This window comes from Citrus sinensis, chromosome 4 (assembly GCF_022201045.2).
Source record: "Citrus sinensis cultivar Valencia sweet orange chromosome 4, DVS_A1.0, whole genome shotgun sequence".
NCBI lineage: Eukaryota > Viridiplantae > Streptophyta > Magnoliopsida > Sapindales > Rutaceae > Citrus > Citrus sinensis.
This window is the reverse complement of record NC_068559.1, coordinates 7,438,549-7,445,276: the sequence shown is the minus strand read 5'-3', so window position 1 is coordinate 7,445,276 and position 6,728 is coordinate 7,438,549. Positions and strand designations below refer to the sequence as shown.

Below are 6,728 nucleotides of genomic sequence, written 5' to 3'. Positions count from 1 at the left end.
CATTTGTTGAGACTATTTTTTTTATTATATTTGATCAATAAATTTTTTATGCAAAAAAATTTACTTTAATAATTTTTTATGCAATTTTTTCTATTTTAATGACGTGTAAGTGGTAATTTATTTGATATTCATTTATTTATTTAAGATTATGTTTGATCAATAAGGTTGCTTTAACATAAAGTGATATGACTATTTTACCCTCATGAGGTAAAAGTGCCAAAGTATCTAAAAATTTACTTTAACTTTAATTATTTTTTATACAATTTTTTTTGTATTTTAATAATGTATAAGTAGTAATTTGTTAATATGATTATTAATATTCCACTAAACTAACAAGATATAATTAGGACATGTGGAGTATGGAAAATTATTAAATTTTATATAAAATATGTTAGATTATAAAATATAAAACTAAATTCCCAAACAATATATATATATATATATATATATTCCGACTTTGAATGTAGAAGGTATAGAATTATGTTCACTGTTTTTTACTTTTTCAGTATGACATCTTTACCATAGTAAAGTCTTGTAACTCGGCACCACTCTCTAACTGATAAGCGTATCAAATCCTCACTCATTTGAAACCACAACTGATCTTTTTTGTTACTTTTTCTATTGGCCACTTGCCTAAGAAACATGTTATGCACAATTATAATATTGAATTGAAAGTTTCAGCACTTCATGAAATGCCCAAATATTTCATCCTTTAATAGTTTCAACTGTCGTTTTGTTAATTTTTCCCAAATAACTTTTACAACCGTATCTAATTTACACATAATTGTGATACGTCTGGAGAAGTGATCACCATAAGGTACCTTCATCATGCCCGGTTCATTCGTCGGTCTGGGTGGATTATAATTTTTTATTTTCAATTTCGCCATTTATCTAATATAAGTTACATAATTAAATTGTTACATTACATGTCAATAAATCCACAACATTAACAACAACACAAAAAAAATACACACATTTCACTACATTACAAGACAAAATATAATGCATGAGCGTATGTTTTTTTTAACTTTTAATTCATCCCTTTTTGAAAATTAAAAGATTTTCTTCTTATAAAGAAGCATGATTGAGTAATAGGTCAAGAGAATATTTGATAGATTTAACAGAGAAAACGAACTTGCAATAGATTGAACCGAAGAAATAATCCGATTTCAGCTTTGTATGACCCACGCGTGGCATTTTCTTATCAAAACTTGTCTCTGGCCTTGATAGGCTTAATGTGCATCACGTCTGCGCCATTACAATGGAATGTCATTGTCAAAGATGGGCCATAAACACGTTTTTTGTCGAAATCATTTAAATTATAAACACGTTTTTTTTGTCGAAATCATTTAAATTTTATGTTATATTAGATAAAATTATAATTGTTTCACAACTTATTATAGCACACTTCCGCGCCACCCCCCGCGGGTGGTTCACTCACTGAAGGGAGATTAATAATAAGGCTACTCTCTGGAGGCAAGGAAAGAAATATTGTTCACGGAGAAAGGTAGTAAAGTAACCTCCATTCTCGATTTCTATTGTGACAGGGGGAGTAGTTGAGTCAAAATCACACAATTAGTGTTAGTCCGGATAAAAGGAAGAACCCAATCCGCAGCTAGTCTTGGGATCAAGGCGTATTCACTTTAATCAAGAGGTTTCGAAGAATCTATGCCTTTCCGCTTCAAAGAAAGAGGTGGGGAGAACCATCAGTTGGAGCCCCCATAACGCTATGGGAAATTAATGCCTTTTCTGGGCCGTAACATTCGAAAGGGCCCTTTCTCATGAGGCCCATCTACGGTGCACCAAAGGGGAGGGGTAAAGTCAAATTCATTATCGACGACCAGTTAGTCACCATCTTGTTTAATGACACAAAAAATAGGGTGCATAAGAATTCTCTAAAGACACGTCTGTTGTCGCATCCATTCCTTAATTTTTCCGTCGAAAATTAATTAGATCCAACAGCTAGAGACATAACGACAAGAGTGATTTAATTATAAAAGTTTTGAAAATACAGTGACTAATTGAGTAATTAGCTTAACTATAAAGATTGAAAGAATATTTATCCAATTAAATTAATATTTGTTTGCGTGAACCTGTAAGCGACAATGATAGCGATGAAGGGACAAACAATTTGCACAAATTCTGGTGCGAAATTTCACACAATCTACGTTTTGATTTCTGAATATATGTTTAACTGTTGCATGTCAGGTTTGTTTAAATTTTACGTTTTATTAAATAAAATTTTTATTCTTTACTTAAGGATTAGTTAGATTTAGGGTTGGTAATGTGATGAAATATGACGAGATTTGTCAATCTCAGTCTAGTCTTATATATAAAAGTAGGATAAAAAAAATTCTCATTTCCTTCCTTTTATTTTTTTTAAGATAAAAATTTATCCGAGTTCCGTCCCGTTAAATATCTTGTCCCATCTCATTATCCTAAATAAACTCAAATATAAATAAATAAATTTTGACTTTTTTTAAAGATCATCATAATTCAATATAGCAATTTTTTTGAATAAATATAAAATAGAATAATCAAATAATAGTTTCATTTTGACTACATGCATGTTCAAATATAATTTCATGCTAAATTTTTTTATCTATTTGTTTGCTTCCATTGCTCATTAATATTAAGACTTACGCTTTAAAAACTATAGATTTGGAGAGTAACCAACTTTAGCTATGTTAAATATCCAATAATTCAATAATATGATAATAAATCAAACCAATAACTAGGGTTGACAATGAAATGGAATGAGATGAGATGGGACGGGATTTGCCAATCCCAATCCTATCCCACATATGTAAATGGGACAAAAAAAATGTCATTCATGTTTCTTTATTTTTTTTGGACAAAAATATATTCTAATCTTGTCCCAAATGAGATGGGATCCTACAACAGAAGAATTGTCATCCCTAATTAGATTTAATAGCTATCATGAATGTAACGACAAGTGTGTATTGATTAAAAAGTTTCTGAAAACAAATGCACTGATTGAATAATTAATTAGCTTTAATTATAAGGATTAGAAGAGTATTTATCATTTTATCCTATTAAATTAAGGGTGGCGATATTTCCACTCTACAAAATTTTTATAAACCCATCCCATTTTCAAAAAATTATTAAAACAAGTTCACATTATTTTTTAAAGTTCAAATTAAGAAGAAATTAAAAAATTAATCAATTAAATCCATATTATTTTTTTGAGTATTTGATCAATAAAGTTGCTTTAATATAAATTAATATGACTACTTCTCCCTCATGTAAAAGTAATAAAATATCTAAAAAATTTACTTTAACTTTAATTATTTTTATGAAATTTCTATTTTAATGACGTGTGAGTGGTAATTTATTTGATATTCATTTATTTGTTTAAGACTATGTTTTTTTTAATTATGTTTGATCTATAAGGTTGCCTTAAAATAAAGTAATATGACTATTTTACTCTCGTACGGTAAAAGAGCAAAATATCTAAAAATTCACTTTAACTTTAATTATTTTTATACAATTCTTTTTGTATTTTAATAATGTATAAGTAGTAATTTGTTAGTATGATTATTAATATTCCACTAAAGTAACAAGATATAATTAGGACATGTGGATAATGGAAAATTATTAAATTTTATATAAAATATGTTTATATATATATAGATATATAGCAAGATCTGAGTTTGAAGGTAGAATGTAATACCCCAATTCTCCTGAGGGTATATAAGTCTTTTTAATTTTTTCGTGATCGTTTTACCCTAGTATAAAAAAAATAAGATGTCTTTCCCATTATAAGAGAGAGAAAGAGAGATCGGCTATGATTAAAAAAAAAAGATAGAGAGGGAAAAAAATCAAGTTGAGAGAAGATTGGAGGTAAGTTTTAATTCTTGGTTTTCATTAATCTGTTATGGAGAAGCATGATTAGATATTTGCAACAGAAATAGAAACCTAAAATTTTATAGAAAATATGCTGACAGTGTGTTATTTTGAAAATCATAATAATTTGTACAAATTGATTTTAATTCTTGATTTTGGACATGTTAAACTAGACCAGGGGCGGATCCAGAACTTAATATTACCCCAGGCTAAATTAAAATTTTTATTTTGAAGCGAATATAAAAAATTATATATAAAAATAAGTACATTAAATAAGGAAGAACACCAAAAATCTTATCTCTCTAAATATGGACTATAAACAAAAATAATTAAAAAAAGTAAAAAACAAAAGACAACTTGAATATGAAAACACTACTTTTCAATGATAGAATCTGACATTGCAGCCTATAATAATATATAATTATATAAGGATTAAAAAATCAATTAAGAATTTTAAATTAAAATAGATCAATACATGTAATTACAATCAATTAAAAATTGCAAGTAAAACTTTTATATTTAAAGTGAAGTACTAAATTACCAAACTTAATAAATTAAACATAAAATTTATTCATCCTTTCAAATTGTAAATGTATTATTAGTCAAAAGTTTCAATAATAAACTAAACTCAATTCAGTAAAAATGTATTTGGGTGTAGTTGTTTCTTTGTCAGCGCTCTATCTCTCTTTAAAGAACTAGATATTGATGATTATTCTATCAAAACCTCCTTAAAATACTCAAATTTTATTTTCTATCTTAGTTAATATAACTAATAAATAAAATCTGAAAATTCACATAAAAATTTTATAAAAATATTGATAATTGTTACTACATGTTGTTTCTATAAGTACTTTTACTACTAGTGACGATGTTCTATTACATTGACATTTTTTTTTCAATTAGAAGTTTTTTAAAATAAATTAAAGCAGTAATAAAATTTTTGCTCCCTAATGTTTTCAATCTATTCAATAAATATATGATTTAATCATTTTATAGAATAAGTCACTAATTTCAATTGAAAATAATATAAGTGAATAAGGGACGTATTTGTAAACAAAATAAAAACTCTATTGTTATATAAAATTGATGAAAACATAAGGGTAATTGGGTTAGGGACATATTTGAATATTAAATAAAAACTCTATTGTTATACTAAATTGATGAAAATATAAGGATAATTGAGTTAGGGACATATATGTAAATAAAATTAAAACTCTATTATTTTATAAATTGATGAAACATTAAGGGGTATAAACGATTTTGTCTGGACTAGACCGGGCTACAGCCCAGTCTAGCCCACATGTAGGTCCACCACTAAACTAGATATCTTCCAGAATGTTTTGAAAATTTTTCCAAGCTGATCAAATAAGATTTCAATTAATTACTATTTTTTTGAAATCAAGTATGAAAACTTGAAAATTTCTGATTTCAGTGAAGAACATTGATTACGAAATTATTTTTACCATAACTAGACTTATTAAAAAAATTATGAAATTTGGACTAGGGATTTTTATATATGTCTAGTGTGATTCTGGAAATTTTCATGATTTTATACTGAAACAATAAATTGTTTTGTATTTTTAAAGTAAGCATGTCCAGAACAGAAAACTGTTTAACAGAATTGATGATGTTTGAAACGTAAGTTATTTTCAATAGTTTAGTTTTTGAAGGAATTAAGCTATGACATTTTTACTAATGAATTTTCAAGTCAGCATATGCTTTATAAAATTTGAGATTTTTCCAATAAGGTAATAACTTATTAAAAATCAAAGAAGATGGACTATTTGGTTTTGAGGAACGAATATTGAGGGCATTTAAGGTTTAGTTTAGGAGCTATTTAAAATGGGATACTTGAGAATATTGGAGTTTATGATCATAACTCAATTATATCTTATAAGAATTTTATTGATGATTTTTAGGTTGATGATGTCAATACGCTTTTGTTAAGTGTGGATGGTAAGAGGTAAGTAAACTAGACTTTTAAATGAATCACAATAAACAATATATATGTTTGACTTGTGTGAAAAAGACTATTTTTGATATGTACGGATATTGATTTATATGTCTCTGTCCATATGCTTATGTGATGTATTATTATGTGTTGAGTGTGATTATGTACGTCGGCATATGTACGTGTGAAATTTCATTAGCATAAGCGCGAAAATGCATTAAGTTTTCTATGAATGAGAAGTGGATTTTAACAAGTGGAATTTATGATTTATGAGATTTTGCATGAGGGACCATCTCTCGAGGGTCGATGTGCTGCGAAGTACCACACATAGTACAAAGTGCCACACATACTATAAAGTGCCACATTGCAGGATATATTTTGTTGAAAGAAAATGTGAAAGTTTGAAAGCAACAAAAAAAAAAAAGGTTTTGATGAAATTGTTTCACTATATTTTGAAAAGATAATGGCATATCATCCATTTGCATTATATATAAGTGTGAATGTATTTTGGTATAAGAAAAACTAGTTTGTTTATTAAGTTTTATACTCATTATAGTTTATTGTGATTCAGTTTCCAAAAGTCAGGATTAATTCATGATGAGTGAGAAGGACTTGAATTAACGATGGTAGATGGTTTGGCCAAATTCTTAAATTATTCCGCTGTCTAATATACTTGATGCTTGAATTGTTATTGGTTGTAAAGAGTTATTTAAATTCATACGTGAGTTGTGATCAGGTTTGCCCTCGGAGTTTGGATTGGGGTGTTACATAAAAGGTATAGAATAATGTGCACCGTTTTTTGCTTTTTTAGTACGACATCTTTACCATAACAAAGTCTTGTAACTGGGCACCACTCTCTAACTGATAAGCATATCAAATTCTCACTAATTTGAAACCATAACTGATCTTT

General features: G+C 27.5%; 1 long non-coding RNA gene across 1 annotated transcript; it reads left to right on the top strand.

Moving 5' to 3' along the window:
- Window positions 1-3,782: 3,782 nt before the first annotated feature.
- On the top strand, window positions 3,783-6,071 carry LOC127901943 (uncharacterized). Its single transcript, XR_008054312.1, has 2 exons — window positions 3,783-3,864; window positions 5,787-6,071. It is a non-coding gene; the product is annotated as an uncharacterized LOC127901943 (long non-coding RNA).
- The last annotated feature ends 657 nt before the right edge of the window (window positions 6,072-6,728 follow it).